This window comes from Pseudorca crassidens, chromosome 17 (assembly GCF_039906515.1).
Source record: "Pseudorca crassidens isolate mPseCra1 chromosome 17, mPseCra1.hap1, whole genome shotgun sequence".
NCBI classification, from domain to species: domain Eukaryota; kingdom Metazoa; phylum Chordata; class Mammalia; order Artiodactyla; family Delphinidae; genus Pseudorca; species Pseudorca crassidens.
The window spans coordinates 24662425-24680070 of record NC_090312.1 but is presented as its reverse complement, the minus strand read 5'-3'; the positions used below and the strand labels follow the sequence as shown (position 1 = coordinate 24680070).

At 33.4% G+C, this 17646-nt stretch overlaps 1 pseudogene; it reads right to left on the bottom strand.

The window, feature by feature from the left end:
- Window positions 1–2892: 2892 nt before the first annotated feature.
- LOC137210798 (U6 spliceosomal RNA) lies at window positions 2893–2991 on the bottom strand (annotated as a pseudogene).
- Window positions 2992–17646: the final 14655 nt, after the last annotated feature.

Genomic DNA, 17646 nt, shown 5'->3' with positions numbered 1-17646 from the left:
AATGACAACATACAAGGGGACTCCCATAAAGTTAACAGGTGATTTCTCAGCAGAAACTCTACAAGCCAGAAGAAAGTGCCATGATATATTTAAAGTGATGAAAGGGAAGAACCTATGACCATGAGTACTCTACCCAGCAAGGAGCTCATACAAATTCGATGGAGAAATCAAAAGCTTTACAGGCAAGCAAAAGCTAAGAGAATTCAGCACCACCAAACCAGTTCTACAACAAATGCTAAAGGAATTTCTCTAAGTGGGAAACACAAGAGAAGAAAAGGACCTACAAAAAAAACCCCATAACAATGAAGAAAATGGTAATAGGAACATACATATCGATAATTACCTTAAATGTGAATGGATTAAATGCTCCAACAAAAACACACAGGCTTGCTGAATGGATACAAAAACAAGACCCATCTATATGCTGTCCACAGGAGACCCAGTTCAGACCTATGGACATATACAGACTGAAAGTGACGGGATGGAAAAAGATATTCCATGCAAATGGAAATCAAAAGAAAGCTGGAGTAACAATACTCATATCAGATAAAATAGACTTTAAAACAAAGGATGTTACAAGAGACAAGGAAGGACACTACATACTGATCAAGAGATCAATCCAAGAAAAAGATATAACAATTATAAATATATATGCACCCAATATAGGAGCACCTCAATACATAAGGCAACTGGTAACAGCTATAAAAGAGGAAATCGACAGTAACACAATAATAGTGGGGGACTTCAACACCCTATTTACACCAAGGGACATATCATCCAAACAGAAAACTAATAACAAAACACAAGCTTTAAAAGACACAATAGACCAGATAGATTTAACTGATATTTACAGGACATTCCATCCCAAAACAGCAGATTACACTTTCTTCTCAAGTGCACATGGAAAATTCTACATGATAGATCACATCTTGGGTCACAAATCAAGCCTCAGTAAATTTAAGAAAATTGAAATCATATCAAGCATCTTTTCTGACTATAATGCTCTGAGATTAGAAATCAATTACAGGGGAAAAAACGTATGAAACACAAACACATGGAGGCTAAACAATATGTTACTAAATAACCAAGAGATCACTGTAGAAATCAAAAAGGAAATTAAAAAATACCTATTGACAAATTACAATGAAAACACGTAGATCCAAAACCTATGGGATGCAGCAAAAGCAGTTCTAAGAGGGAAGTTGATAGCAGTACAAGCCTACCTCAAGAAACAAGAAAAATCTCAAACAATCTAACCGTACACCTAAAGGAACTAGAGAAAGAAGAACAAACAAAACCCAAAGTTAGTAGAAGGAAAGAAATCATAAAGATCAGAGCAGAAATAAATGAAATAGAAACAAAGAAAACAATACAAAGATCAATAAAACTAAAAGCTGGTTCTTTGAGAAGATAAACAAAATTCATAAACCATTAGCCAGACTCATCAAGAAAAAGAGGGAGAGGATTCAAATCAATAAAATTAGAAATGAAAAAGGAGAAGTTACAAAAGTCACCACAGAAATACAAAGCATCTTAAGAGCTACTCCAAGCAACTCTATGCCAGTAAAATGAACAAACTGAAAGAAATGGACAAATTCTTAGAAAGGTATAACTTTCCAAGACTGAAGCAGGAAGAAATAGAAAATATGAACAGAGCAATTACAAGTAATGAAATTGAAGCTGTGATTAAAAATTTTCCAACGGGGCTTACTTGGTGGTGCAGTGGTTGAGAGTCTGCCTGCCGATGCAGGGGACACGGGTTCATGCCCCGGTCTGGGAAGATCCCACATGCCACGGAGCAGCTAAGCCCATGAGCCATGGCCACTGAGCCTGCATGTCCGGAGCCTATGCTCCACAACGGGAGAGGCCACAACAGTGAGAGGCCCGCGTACCGCAAAACAAACAAACAAACAAACAAAAAAACCACATTCTGGAGTTATTATTAGAAAACATAATATATCTTTTAGAGAGATTGATGATTTCCATCATTTACATATATTTGGAGCCAGATACCTTATTTTTCTTATGATTTGTGTGAGAAATCTCAACCTTACAGATCTTACAAGTTCAAAGCACCTTATGTTAGCATTTGAAGTCTCCCCTGAGCAAATAATGGCAACCTAACAGAAAGATGAACCTGCAAATCAGTGCAATATATTTTAACATACCACATTTTTAAACCTACCGATATTCTCCCTGGAAAGTACCTGAGAGTATGCATGGAATTATGTTCCATGGAAACATATTAGGAAAGCCAGAAGTTTCTATCAGTGGAATATGATTCTCTGAACATCAATAACTAGACACAAGTTTGAAATCCTGCACATAGACACTGACTTTGGGATATAGACTTTCTTCTTAGAAGATGCACCTTGTGTTTCAAGCTATTAGATATGCTAAGATTGGACTATATTACTTTGCCTAACTGCTTCCTATTATATCAAAAAGTATTCTTTTTTTCAGGTGTATTTTTAATTGAAGTTACAGTTCTCTCTAAGAACTGAGTGGAAAATGTTGTTTAGAACCATATTCAGCTATCATGGTATTTTCTAGGTAAAATGAATCATTTAAATAAGTTTCTCCCACTGGTCATTGTTCAGTTTCAGTTTTACATTTCAAAATAAAGAAAAACATTTCAAAATAAAGAAAAATAAAGAAAACATTTCAAAATAAAGAAAAAACAATGAAATGTAAAAACAATACCTTGTCTTTTTAAAAAAATTTGACATATTTAACATGTTACATTTTGTAAGTTGGTATATAACATGCTACTTTGATACATTTGTATATTGTAACATGGTTGCCATTGAAGCAACATTTATCATATTATTTGACTGTAGTATAATGTTACTCTATATATTTATTATTCTATAGTTTATTTACTACTTGTTACAAACAAAAGAAAGCTTCATGAATTTGCATGTCATCCTTGTTCAGGGACCATGCTAATCTGTATTCTAATTTTAGCATATGTGCTGTGCAAGTGAGCACTTGATATACTGCCTTGAGTTACTGCAAATAAGGTAAACTTACATTATTACAAACATCTGCTCTATGAGCAGCTAAAATATTAGAAATCAAGGTAGTGGACTGTGATAACTGGTACAAAAATATAATTTAATAAGTGTTCTTTAATTCAGAAACATATTCAGATAAGAGAAAGCCATAAGAATTTCAGTAGAATGCACGGAGGATATTTTATTGAAAGAAAACTAGTAATGATGTGGTTTTTGCACTATATTATTTTTGTAAATACTCACTCTGCCTACTACTTACATGGGTTAAGTAATATTTGCTACTCTTTGATGCTGGACTTGGTCATATAACTTGCTTTGAATGATTGGATGTTGGCAGATGTGACAAAAGCTGAGAGTTGCTCTCACATCTCTTTCACAACCATGAGAAAATCATGTCCATGTTGACTACTGAGCCCAGGAGAAAGATATAAACTTTGGGGGCAGAAATCATTATTCCTATCTTTTCCTACCCTAAATCTATTCTGAATAAATGGCAGTGGTTTTAACACAATGACCTTTAAGAATTTTGCTGCCTTTATATGGCAATAGCTAACTGATTGCACTGAATTCAAGACACACTGAAACATTCATCTTTTTTACGATGTCTTGACACATTAGATTTCCTTAGCCTAGCATCCTCATACCTTTTTAAAGCTTATCTTTCATGGTCCTCTTCAAATGACACATTTCTCTGAAAGCATCAATTATTTATCAACTTATATCTGTTTCCCCGAGCACAATTTTTGTGTTGTTTTACAACACTAATAAATCATACCTTGTGTTATATCTGTGTATTTTTCATATATCTACTTCTGGATTCTACCTCTGAAGAGTGGTTTGTATCACATTTATGTCACTATTCTTAGTTTTTAGAATCTGGATATTGGTTATTTTTAATATTTCATAAATATTTTTGCAATGAATAAATATATATTAAGCAATGTATTGGGGAGTCCTAATCAAAAATAGAAGCCTATTATTGCTCTATTAGAGGGGTAAGATGGGGAAATATGTCAATTATTATACGAGCAAATATAAGCATAAATTAAATACATTACAGAGCAGTCTTGGGCTCTTTGACTTACAGAGCTGAGAGCTCCTTAGCTGGTTTTGACTTGCCATCAACATCAAGTTCCTTTACTGTGATTAGAAAACCTCTGCTCTAAACCGCTGATATTGAGGAGATGTTTTCCTAAATTTCTTTAAAATTAGTAGAAAAGCATTTGCTTGATGTACAGATGCTTTTACACTGGTGAATAAAGCAATATGTTTGAGCTACATTATTAAAATACCTTTAAGTATTTCTCCTGCTACAACCTAGAAACCACAAGGAGTCTTGGTACATTCTAAATGTATCTAAATGGAGAATGGCATTTAGAATCCAACATCTGGGCTCTGGGTGTGCTCTGTACCACGTGGGTGCTATTGCTTCTAGGTCCTCTCGGTGTATAGTGTTAGGGAATATAAGTACATATACTAACCCATATAAATAAACATGTCTATATCTAATTATTTGTGTGTGGATATAAATATATATCCCCACAGTTGACCTTTCAGCACGTGGGTTGGGGAGCTAACCCTCAATGCAGTCAAAAATCCACGTATAGCTTACAGTTGGCCCTCTGCACTCAGCTCCTCCGTATCAGCAATTCCACATCCATGTATTCAACCAATGATAGATCATGTAGTACCATAATATTTACTGAAAGAAATCTGCATTTAAGTGGACCCATGCATTTCAAACTCGTGTTGTTCAAGGGTCAACTGTATACACACAATGCATTTTATGAGTCATAAGTTCACCATATATATAAAATATATATACATATGTGTGTGTATATATATATATACATATATAATGTGTGTATATATATATAACTTTGTACTAGTTAAGTCGAATCCAAATCCAACATCACAGAGTTAAATGTAGCCTGCCTCCTTCCTTTATTTGTGAATTATTTCTCCAACAGTGAGAAACCTGGTTCTTATTTGCTACAATATACTTGTTTGATTAACTACAGTGTACTTACAAAGCAATTTAAGAATTGCTACCCATATTTCCATGCTTCTGCTTGAAACATATTTATTCAGTTTTCAGTCAAGGTACTGTTTCCTGAAGTTACTTAAAATTGCTTTTTCTGTTGTACTGAACAGCATGGTAACAGTTAGGTTTATTATTGTTGGTATTTTATTTTTAGTTTTCCCACATCCAGGTTGATTTTAATTGTTCATTTATTTTGGGGGTATGTTAATGGCATGTGAAATATGGCTATGGTTCTAATACAAAAGATAATGAGAAATGTCACTTCCTCCTAATCTTGGCTATTATATTACCAATACCTGCTTTTTTCCATTCCATTCCTATCCACCTCTGATAGGAAACTAAACCCTTTAGTTTCTGGTTTATCCTTCCATCAATGCCAGAAAATACATTCTCAAAAAAAGATGCAGGCTTGTTGAAAACACAGGTGCCAAATTGAAGTAGCTATGACCAATTTGAGCAAAAAAAAAATATGATAGAAGTTGATTCTTACCCATAAAGCCAAAATAATAGTGGATCCGTAAATATAAAAATACCACTCTTAAAATAGATATTAACCAAAAAAGAAAGACAATAGCTTTAGAGTGAAACAAATAGGAGGGACGACATCAACAGTAATAACACATAACAGCAATATGAACCTTGTGAAGTGATGCTTTAAGAACTCAACATCAGCCCTGTGATATTCTTGACAAAAATACAGAGTAATGAAGAAGTCTCACACTCAACCAAATTGACTGACATTCGTTACAGTAATTTATCAATATTCTTTGAAAGTGTCGAGGTCATGAAAGACAAGGAAAGTCTGAACTTACAGACTAAAAGAAACTAAAGAGAAATAATAACTAAATGCAATGTGGGACCCTGGATTTGATATTGGAGCAAAAGGAAAATGTTAGTGCAAAAACTGGTGAAATTTGAATAAAACTTTTAGTTTAGTTCATAGTATTGTACCAGTGTTTATTTTCTGGTTCTGACAATAACACTGTGGCTATGTCAAATGGAAGTATTAGAGAAAGAAGAAGGAAGGATATATGAAAACTCTTTGTAGAATTTTTAAACTATTCTCCAAGTCTAAAGTTAGTTCTAAAAACTCTTTAAAAAGATCTCTACTTTTCTTTAGATTCAAGTATTTTATTAATAATTATCAAAACTGTAGGTAGCTTTAAATACATTTCATGCCAAAATTTGGAGTGAATCCAGCTCTCTTGATTCCAAGTTCAATAATCTTTCCATTACTCTTTATTCTTCCAAATGTTCTCGGGATATTTTACTCAAAGTACAATTGATTTGGTAATGCATTAAACCTGAATTCTATTGTTAGGCATTATAAACTATGAAGCTCATTCTTAAAAAAGCTCATAGATCCCTATTCTTGACTCCCCTTAAAATAATCCATAAACTCCTCCACTTAATTTTGTGGCTACTCAATTAGTTGCACTCTACAAAAGAGTGAGATATCCAAGATATATTTTTAATAAGGCAGTAGACTGCTTTTTAATATATATCTTAGAATTGGAGAGCAGTGAAAAATCATTTAGAATATTTTTATATTCCTTTCCTATCCTAAGTTTGTCCTTAAAATTGGTAGTTTCAAATTATCTCTGTGGTTTTATAATACCCTTTCTGCTTCTTTGGGTGACATTAAAAAAATCTTTAATAAGATAATATTTATTTTTAAAGACACTATCAATAGAGAACAAATACTTATTAATGCATACAGTAAATATATTTCTCCCTGACCTCCAAAATCAGCATTTTCATTCTTTAAGCCATAGTTGAAATCATACTACCAGTTGCTAAATTATCAAATAATACTATCAGGAATTATTGGATATTTTCATTTTGTGTTTTGATTTGGCTGCATTTTCCAGTGCTACATTTTTATGCGATTGGTAGATTGTTATTTAAATGACACCAGTGCCTGTTAAAACATGCAGAAAATTAAGCTCACGGAGTCACATGCTGAATTTTATAGATGGTTCTATAGTGATACTGTTATTAGTATTGATCTATTAAAGTTTATAGCAGCTAATGAAAATAGTATTATATAAATGTGGTATATAGAAATTAATCATTGGTTAAAATTATCATTTGGGGATTTATCAGTAAAATAAAGATTTTATTAATTTAAAATTCTAGATTTGGAATTATCAGGCTAAATTTTCCAAATTTATAGCATTTCCTTGAATCTTGCAGTATAGCATCTGTAATGTCATTCTTTAAGTAACTGATTTTGCATGAGCTTCATTCCCATTTTGATTAGCTAATTGAGATTATAATTGGCATTTTAACGTAAAACTTAAAGTGAAGTTACTTCTAAGAAAGATCCTGGGTGGAAACACACAGAGACAAATCTATTTAAACAGCACATTATTTTGAGGATCCCACAGAATTGAACTCAATAGGAGCCGTTGATAATGCCAACCCTGGGGACCTCCTTATTAATCTGCCCACCAAGTGGACTGTGTGTGTGTTATGAACTCTGTGGGTTAGCAATAGCCACTAATTTAAAGCTGGTAGAAGAGTCACTCCAGATACTTAAAATGCAGTCACCTACACTTTTCTGGCATTTCACATAAAACTAAGTCAGTGTAAAGTTGGTGAAGTAGACTTGAGACACTCCAAGGTGATACATGAAGTTGTCTTGTGGTTTTGTAATGCCAAGTTGAATATGAATGTTTAGACTTTCAAGGATTTCCTCTTTTTGGCATGGTGGGAATGAGGGACATATCATCAAATGTTCACTGAGTGTTTATAATTCTTGGTCTCCAGATATAAGAAAGTAAAGAAGGATATTCCGTCTAAACTAAAATGTGCTTCAATAGGATAGTTTCCAAATGACTGATGTATGTGATGATGATGATGATAGGGTGATGAAGACGATGATAATAAACTATTTTAAATTTAAATACAAAAAGAAATAAAATAACAGAAGGAGCATATTTAGGTAGGGTGTGGTTGTCAGAGCTCAGAAAACGACCACTGAAAACTTGTGCCCACATTCATGTCCTCAAATTTGTCTTCATTCTTTCTCTGGGTTAGGGAGTGTTTTATTGAAACCACTTCCATTAACTTCAAATGTAGACTAAAGAGAGATGTAACCCAAGTTAAGCTTCCTTTCAATCTTTTCCTATATGTACTGTTGATAGCAGAATTTCTAAAGTAGTCACATGGAATTTGGAGTTTAAAGTGTTTCGCGGACCAATCCCAAGTTTGCTCATTATTTTTACTCTCTTAGTCATTACACTGTCAATCTTGGAAACCGTAAGTAAACCTAAGTTTTTCAAGTTACTGTATTACTTGGAAACCTATACGTTAAATTTCCCCATCCTCCACCAGGGAAAGTTACTATAATATATTACATCTCATAAGATATAAATCTCATAGGATTTTCTAGTACAATTTACATAAAACCCACATGCTTCTGGATCAGAAACAGTTAACGAAAATCTAACAACAGTGCCATTAGAAGAGGCATAAGGCAGAAGCTCATTCACAGATTCATTTACAAGATGAAAGCACTGCTAGAATCACATAAACTTTTTGTTCTATATTGTATAGTTGTAGAAATAAGATTAGTTACTGGTGAATTATGACATGTCTCTTTACCATCCCCCAAACAGGATAAGCATATTTTGAAGTATTAAAGTTCAAGTGAACTTTAATACTTTGGTGTTGATTTTACCTCCAGGTCTATGGTAGTCTTCATTCTTAAGCCATAGTATTTTTAAAAGTATGAAAAAAAATAGCATCGCCAAAAACTGGTTTTGCTTTAGCTTGGTATTATTAGAAATATAATTCAGTTTGTGTAGATTCTTGTGTTCTTCCTGTAGTGAGTCTGGTCACTAACAATATTTAACCTATAAATTTTAAAGTATCACATTTTTATGGGCAGTTCTGCTGATGTTTTTTCTTTCTAATTTTTATATAATTTTTAAAGTTTACTTTTCATTTGCAGTTATTACAAAATATTGGTTATATTCCCCATGTTGTACAATATATCCTTGTGCCTATCTTACACCCAATAGTTTGTGCTCCCACTCCCCCCGCCCCATCCCCATTGGTAGCCACTAGTTTGCTCTCTACATCTGTGAGTCTGCTTCTTTATTGTTATATTTAGTTTGTTGTATTTTTTAGATTCCACATATAAGTGACATACAGTGTTTGTCTTTCTCTGTCTGACTTATTTCACTTAGCATAACTCCCTCCAAGTCCATCCATGTTGCTGCAAATGGCAAAATTTCAATCTTTTTTATGGCTGAGTAGTATTCCATTGTATGTGTGTGTGTGTGTGTGTGTGTGTGTGTGTGTGTGTGTGTGTGTGTGTGTATACATCTTCTTTATCCATTCATCTATTGATGAGCACTTAGGTTGCTTTCCTATCTTGGCAATTGCAAATAATGCTGCTATGAACATTGGGGTACATGTCTCTTTTCAAATTAGTGTGTTTGTTTTTTTCAGATGTATACCCTGGAGTGGAATTGCTGGGTCATATAGTCTTTCTATTTTTAGTGTTTTGAGAAACCGCCATACTGTTTTCCACAGTGGCTACACCAGTTTACATTCCCACCAACACTGTACAAGGGTTCCCTTTCCTCCACATCCTCACCAACATGTGTTATTTGTGTTCTTTTTGATGATGGCCATTCTGACAGGTATGAGATGATATCTCATTATGGTTTTGATTTGCGTTTCCCTAATGATTAGTGGTGCTGAGCATCTTACGAGCCTGTTGGCCTCTGTGTTTCCTCTTTGGAAAGATACCTATTCAGTTCTTCTCATTTTTTTTTTTTAATAAATTTATTTATTTATTCTTGGCTGTATTGGGTCTTCATCGCCGTGCATGGGCTTTCTCTAGTTGCGGCAAGTGGGGGCTACTCTACGTTGTGGTGTGTGGGCTTCTCACTGCAGTGGCTTCTCTTGTGGAGCACAGGCTCTAGGCACGCGGGTTTCAGTAGTTGTGGCTCGCGGGCTCTAGATCATAGGCTCAGTGGTTGTGGCACATGGGCTTAGTTGTTCCGCGGCATGTGGGATCTTCCCGGACCAGGGATCAAACTCGTGTCCCCTGCACGGGCAGGAGGATTCTTAACCACTGCGCCAACAGGGAAGTCCTTCTTCTGCCCATTTTTAAATTGGGTTTTTTTGTTTGTTTTGTTTTATTTCTTTTTATATTAAGAGACAGTTCCTACATTCTTTTCACACTGTAGTTTTGGCATGTTTATTAGAAAACTGATTTTCCCTGATTAGGAATAATGGTAAATATGGCCTAATTATATTTCACATTACTTTGCAAAAATTGTACTAATTTAAAATAATTTGTAATGGACTAGCACATAGAAATATGCCTAACACCACATAGTAGAGTTGGTGCTTGGGGTGCAGGTTCTGGAAAGGTTGGTTTGCATATGAAAGTCACAATCACAGGCAAGTCTTTTGATCTAAGAAGTAGCTGATCCTGCAAGAGGCATTTCCTCCAGTGTCAGCTAGGCCCCAGATGTCAGAGCATGAAAATTACAGAAAATAAAAACATATGCTTAATATATACCTTTCACAATTCTTTTAAAAATCTACAAATTTTTATTCATTATTTTGATCCATTACAACATTATATATCAATTCAAATACTTGAGTGGTGTTAGGCAAGCTTTTCCTTTCATAAATCTTGTTAACTTCTTCCTATGAGATTATCCCAGTTTAAGGATTCAGTGAACCTGCCTTTTATTGATTCCATCTGGCTGCCAAGCATAGGCTTTCACATCTGTTTATGGCTCCCTGGGTACTTTCAGGACCCTACACAGTGACAAGTATGGCACTGAGGAAAAATCATCTAATTATAAGTTAGGAATTGCAAATTGTATATTTTGAATAAGGTAAAGTTTTTACTTTTGGATTGCTTTACATATAGTGGATGTCAGCTTATTTTAATGTTTTTTTCAAATTCAGCTGGGTTTTTTTTAGTGCTTGGTTAGTTTGCATGTCTTAAATTATGTTTGAGTTTTAGAATCTTTTCAAACAAACTAACAATTTTGCTCTCTGTCAAGTTGTTTCCTGTTTTTTTTATATAAAACCGTTGTTATTTGAGGAAACAAGTACCTCATTTAATACATATTTTGCAAATACTTCCCTAGTTTACTAGATTTCTTTTTTGTTATTGGTATTTTTATTAAAATTTTTATAAAATAATTTTTATAAATAATTTTATAAAATTTTATAGAATCTCATTTGTCAACTTTTTACTTTATGATCTTCTGGTTTTAGGTCAAGCATAGAAAGGTCTTCTATACTTCAAATTTATAAAATTATTTAACAAGACTTTCTTCTAATAGTTTATACTTCCCTATCATATTTTCACTATAGATTTTTTAGCCACTTAGAATTTATGTTGGTATTAAAATGTCCTCTTAATCATGTAGTAAAACCCAGTACATATTTGGGACTGTTTACAGACTCCATTTTTTCTCTAGTGACAAACTTATTTTTTGTCAATAATAATAAATATTTTAGTAGCTGGCAGGTCTTTTATTACTCTATTATTTGCCTTTATCCTGACCATGTCCTGATTCTTTTTACATGCTTAATTTTCAGGCAACTTTAGGATAGTTTTGTCAGTTTCCAAGAAAAAAGTAAAAGGTTATTTTAGTTGGTATTAAGTCCAAAATATTGGTATTTTTTGGGAGAATTGATGCTTTTAAATATTTAGTATTTTAACCCATAAACATTGCTTATATATTGTTTTTCAAAGGATGGGAAGTGATAAGATGCCCCCCCCCATCTTCTGGTATTTACATTCTTTTGTAATTCCCTCTCCTTTAGTATGGGTGGGACCTACAGCTTTCTTCTAACCAAGAGAATATTTCACAGGTGATGGAATAGCATTTCCATGATTATGCTTCATAAGGTTGTAATTTCTACCATGTTAGAAGACCCTCTCCCTTGCCTGCTTTGATAAAACAAATTGATATGTGCAATACTCTATGTAAAGGCCCATATAGCAATGAACTGAATGTGACCTCTATTGGATAGCCAGAGAAAAACTGATGCTTTTAGTCCAAAAGTCCAAAGGAAATAAATTCTGCCAATACCAAGTGATCTTCAAAAAGATCCTTCCTCAGTCAGGCCTTGAGATGAGATTGTAACCCAAAGAGAAACCTCATTTACATGCAGTATACGGATATGTACACACTGAATTTAATAAGCTAGTACTTTCAGTTTTTTGCATGGACTTTTTTCAGTTAAATTAATTGGCAATTTTCATCTTCATTCCATCTTTCACTAATTTGGTACTAATGCTAGATCAACTAATTTACAAAATAAATGACAAAGTATTTTTTTCTAATCTTAAAAAATTACACTGTATATTATTTTGTTCATTACAACTTGAAAAAATCATGTAACTTCCTCATAGAAACCCTATTAGAAGCAAATTTTTTTTTTTTTTTTTTTTTACGCGGGCCTCTCACTGTTGTGGCCTCTCCTGTTGCGGAGCACAGGCTCTGGACGCGCAGGCTCAGCGGCCATGGCTCACGGGCCCAGCCGCTCCGTGGCATGTGGGATCTTCCTGGACCGGGGCACGAACCCGTGTCCCCTGCATTGGCAGGCGACTCTCAACCACTGCGCCACCAGGGAAGCCCTAGAAGCAAATTTGATAAGCTGTGTAAACCTCTTTAATCAGAGCTTGAAATGTTTGGCATTCAGTAAATGTTAATTAGTTTTATTAATGGTACTACTCTGACAGTTTTACCAGTTTCTTCCAAGATATTTGACTGTTTAGGTTTCCTGTCACATAAGGACATTTTAAAAATTGCACTTTATGTTATATCTAATGCTTCAAATTATTTGCATGAGTTTTACAGAGCACTCATTGGCCCTTTCAAGTTACTTTGCATATGTTGTGATTTTTCTTATTCTTATTTCACTGCATTGTGTGGCTTCTCCATGTCTTATTTTTTTTTTAGAATATATTCTTTTTAGATAGGATTATTTCTTGTATATTTTTATTCTACTTATTCTCCATTAAAAATTTTTTTTTGATTAGGTCAGATTTACTTGTATCTTTTTCTTTGATGGTCAGTGCTGTTTTTAAAAAATTAATTTATTGTTTGGTTGCACTGAGTGTTAGTTGCGGCACACGGGACCTTCATTGAGGCATGCGGGATATTTCGTTTTGGTGCGTGGGCTCTTCGTTGCAGTGTCCAGGCTTCTCGCTAGCTGTGGCGTGCAGGTTTTCTCTCTCTAGTTGTGGCATGTAGGCTCCAGGGTGCATGGGCTCTTTAGTTTGACGCACGTGGGCTCTCTCGTTGAGGTGAGCGAGCTCAATAGTTGTGGCTCACGGACTTAATTGCCTTGCAGCGTGTGGGATCTTAGTTCCCCAACCAGGGATCGAACCCGTGTTCCCTGCATTGGATGGCAAATTCTTTTTCACTGGACCACCAGGGAAGTCCCCAGTCTCCATTTCTTAATCCACTATTTTTTCTTTAATATTATGTCTCAATTCTTAAAGTAGATGAGTAATTCAATTTTATTCTCTCATGTAGCCTTGAAACAGGTTAAAAGTGACTTTTTTTTTTTTAGGAAAAAATTTAAATATCTGTAAATTTAGCTATGTAATCTTTATATTAAAACATTTTTCTAGGTAATTAGCAATTTTGGTGGTAATTTCCATTTTTGGCACCAACATTATTTTTGACTTTTTAATAGTTTTTGTATTTTTGTTTTGATATTCTTTTTATGCTTTTATAGTTGTACTACATTTATTTATATTGTTCAAAGTACATGGCCTATGTTATTTGATAATTTTTGAAATTGAGATTTCCTTTGCAGAATAATATATAGACAACATTTAAAAATGTTTAATGAGGATTTGATAGGGAGTTTTGTATTTCAGGGCATAGAATTCAATATATATTTTTAAACCTACATTATTGGTTAAATATCATTTAATTCTTCAATATCCTTTCTTTAAGGTATATATTCTCTAACATAATAGAGGCAAGTAAGTTTTTTTATTTCCATTGTGTTTCTTCAGAATTTGTTTTTATATTTCCTATATTTTATAACAGTAATTTAGTTTTTAAGGGTTCATGGCATTTCAATCCTCAATGTGGATTTTATTTTTTTTATCATTTTATAATATCCTCTTTTGGTTTCATTTAATGAATCATGTACAAACTTTGATGTTAATATCTTAAACTAGATTTGTTTTATTTTCTAATGATTGTCCAGAAATTTTTAACCATCTTCTACTGGCCTTGGTATAGTTTTAGTCCTGAGTCAAAATATAGAGTGATGTGTATTTAAATAATTAAGTACACAGACCCTATAACCATTGAGGCCAACAAGTTCTGAAACTATCCTCTCAGTGTTCCAAGCAAGGCAGTTCTTATGGTAATTACATTAAAGAGACAAACAATTATGAGTCTCCCTGTGGTATTATTCTATAAGTGCAAGAACTTATGGGAATGGGAAGCATATTATAGTAGTGAGATCAGCATTATTTTAAGTACTAAAGTGCAACTTACTGAGGCTAAATAATCCAAGTAATGGCATTCACAGAACATCCCTGGGTTTGAGGTTAGCAAATGTTATCAGTATCTTTGGCTAGATCACTTATTCTGTAGAATCAGAAATAGAAATGTATTACCGAAAAGAATATCTCAGAAGATAGAAGTTAATTCAATTTTAAACACTATAGACCTTGCATGATATTTTATTAGACTTCTGATTTTTGATGTAATCAAATACAAGAGACCCTAATCAAAGTAGTTGTTTCCTAAAAATATTAAAGACTGTAAATAGACTTTTCTTTTCCTCTCTCTCTACCTTTTGTTCAAATTCTGTAGCAGCATAATGTTGCTTAGGTCATAGATGAACCTGAGGTAGAAACTGCTTTTATGATCAACAACTCATGGTGATTTAGTCTCTGCTATACTCATAGATCCATGAATGTAGTAACCACGCCTAAAGTAATTCTCTTCCCTGTATTCTCACTGTCAATCCTATGCTTGGTACATGATGTCTCCTGCTGTTGCTTAATAAGTATATTTCACCTTGACAATAAATATGAGTGAATGAAGTTGACTACTAAACTTTATCATCTTATCAAAGTCATATTAAAATACATATTTTTAAGTTTTTCTCAATTATCCTAGAGATAAGAGTATTAATAAAAAATGGATTATATGCATAGAAAGTTTAAAAATTTGTGCAAGTTAACAACAGTTGTTTCAGGGAAACTATTGGTCATTCTTTATCCACATATTGGGAAAAACTAATAACAGTAGTCAGTTATAATGATGGTTTAGATCATATTTGTTGAAGGTTGAACCAGTCAAGTAAGTCTACAAGGAGTCAACAAGATCTGACTCTTCCATGAATAAGATATTGAGATTAAACAACTAGAGAAGGGCAGAAGAGAACATTTGTTGAAAGTGTGTTATGAATGGGTAACAGGGAAACAGTGATATAATCACTATCCATAGACTTTAAGATCACTTCTTTTACTCACATGTTTTAAACAAACAAGTAAATAAATGTTTCAATGAGGATAAAGCAAAGGTATATATCTCTACCAAATCATGTAACTCAGATGTTCCTGGTATTGTCCTTGTTTATACTTTTGCCTCAATTCTTTAGTTCAACCTAAAATTGATAAACTCTCTTAGAATAACAGTCTTAACTTTGATAAACATTGGCAAAATTAACTGATTTTATTTTAGTAAGAGTAACAGCAAAATTGGCTATTTCACCACACGCACAATACTCCCCCTATTTATGTTTCTAAATATCCTAATCTTTGGATTCATTAGATATGAACACTGATTTTATTTTTATATTATATAATGTACTAGATTCTTTTTATTTATTTTTAAAAAATTTTTTAATGTTTATTTATTTGGGCCGAGCTGGGTCTTAGTTGTGGCACACGGGATCTTTAACTGTGGCATGTGGGATCTTTTAGTTGCAGCACAAAGACTTCTTAGTTGCGGCATGTGGACTTCTTAGTTGTGGCATTCATATAGGATCTAGTTCCCAACCAGGTATTGAACCTGGGCCCCCTGCATTGGGAGCACAGAGTTTTACCCACTGACCACCAGGGAAGTCCCTGTACTAGATTCTTTGTATACATTTATGATTGTGTCCCTGAAATAAATTACCAAATGTGAAATACATATTCAAAGTGAAAAAAAGTAAATAAATTACAGATATATACATATATAAGAATTGTCCTCTATCAATTTATAAAGCAAAACCAGTAAATAACTCTTTTTGCCCCACCATTGCCAACAGTATATTCGAGTATTTTACAACTTTGTATAATATTGCAGGTAAAAATTTTAATCACCTACATTAAGTTAAAATACACATAGAAACCTATACAATTGTAAATAGCAAGTTCATATTTTGTAAGAGTCCTCCTTCAAAAGACAAGTAAAAACTTGAAAGAAAAAATTTTTTGAAAAGCACTGAAATTATAATAGCAGTGAGGGATTACTGAATCCTAGAGGATGACAGGAATCCAGATCGTGAACCTAGGATCAGAGCCATTTTGCCCTGTTGGTGTCCGTATGTCAATCAAAAAGAGCCTGGAAATGTCCAAAGGAGAAATATAGTGTAAAAGTTATTACAGAGGTAAACCTGGCTGGCCTTGAGGATTTATTAAATATGTAATACATGAAAACAATAGATTAAGTACCTGCTTTCATGAAGTTTGAAATCTGAAATAAGAAATGCATTATAACTACTTGAAATAACATGTGATAGGGAATACTATGATATAAACATCAAATTAGAATTCTGGAGGAAATAACATAACTATAGATAAATATGGTTTCCCTTTTTATATGAGCCATGTGGAAAGTGTTCAGACATCCAGAGATCCTTGAATGTGAATTGCATCAACAGCAATATAATGAATGGTCTTCTAAAATGTTTTATTTTAAAATTGTGTGACCCTTTACAGTTGCAGGCATAAGAAGTCTTACTAGAAGGTATTATTTATTACTATTATTATTATTATCATCATTATTATTGAATCCTATGTAATTATGATGTATTACTCAGGAATAAAACCATAGAAAATTGACAGTTTAGACAAATAAGGTTGTGTATTCATATGGTGAAATTGAGCATTTTAATATCACAGCCAATGGGCAAGTCGATATCTTGTATTTTGAGCCTAGATTTTTTTTTCATTTTCACTCCTTTGAGGAAACTAAACCACCAAGTCATTTAAAAATGTATTACAAGCCTAAAGTAATGTATTATTCTTTTGACAGACTGAATGTCTTCTTACTGCTAATGTACTCATTTGTTTTTACATTACATTTGGAATTGAGTGATTCACAGTATCCACTACTTTAGACTCTTCCATCAAACCGTGGTTATAAAAATAATGAACTGAAAGGGACTCTTTTTATTAGCAGGAAGTTAAAAAAAATTAAGTTCAATGAAACTCTGAATTCTTAGACCCTAATAAGAAACATTTTTATTTGTTCTTTAAGTTAACAGAATTACTTGAATGATATGGAAAATGAAAGACAATCAAACACACTCCTGGATCTAAATCAGTGATACTGTGAGCACGGT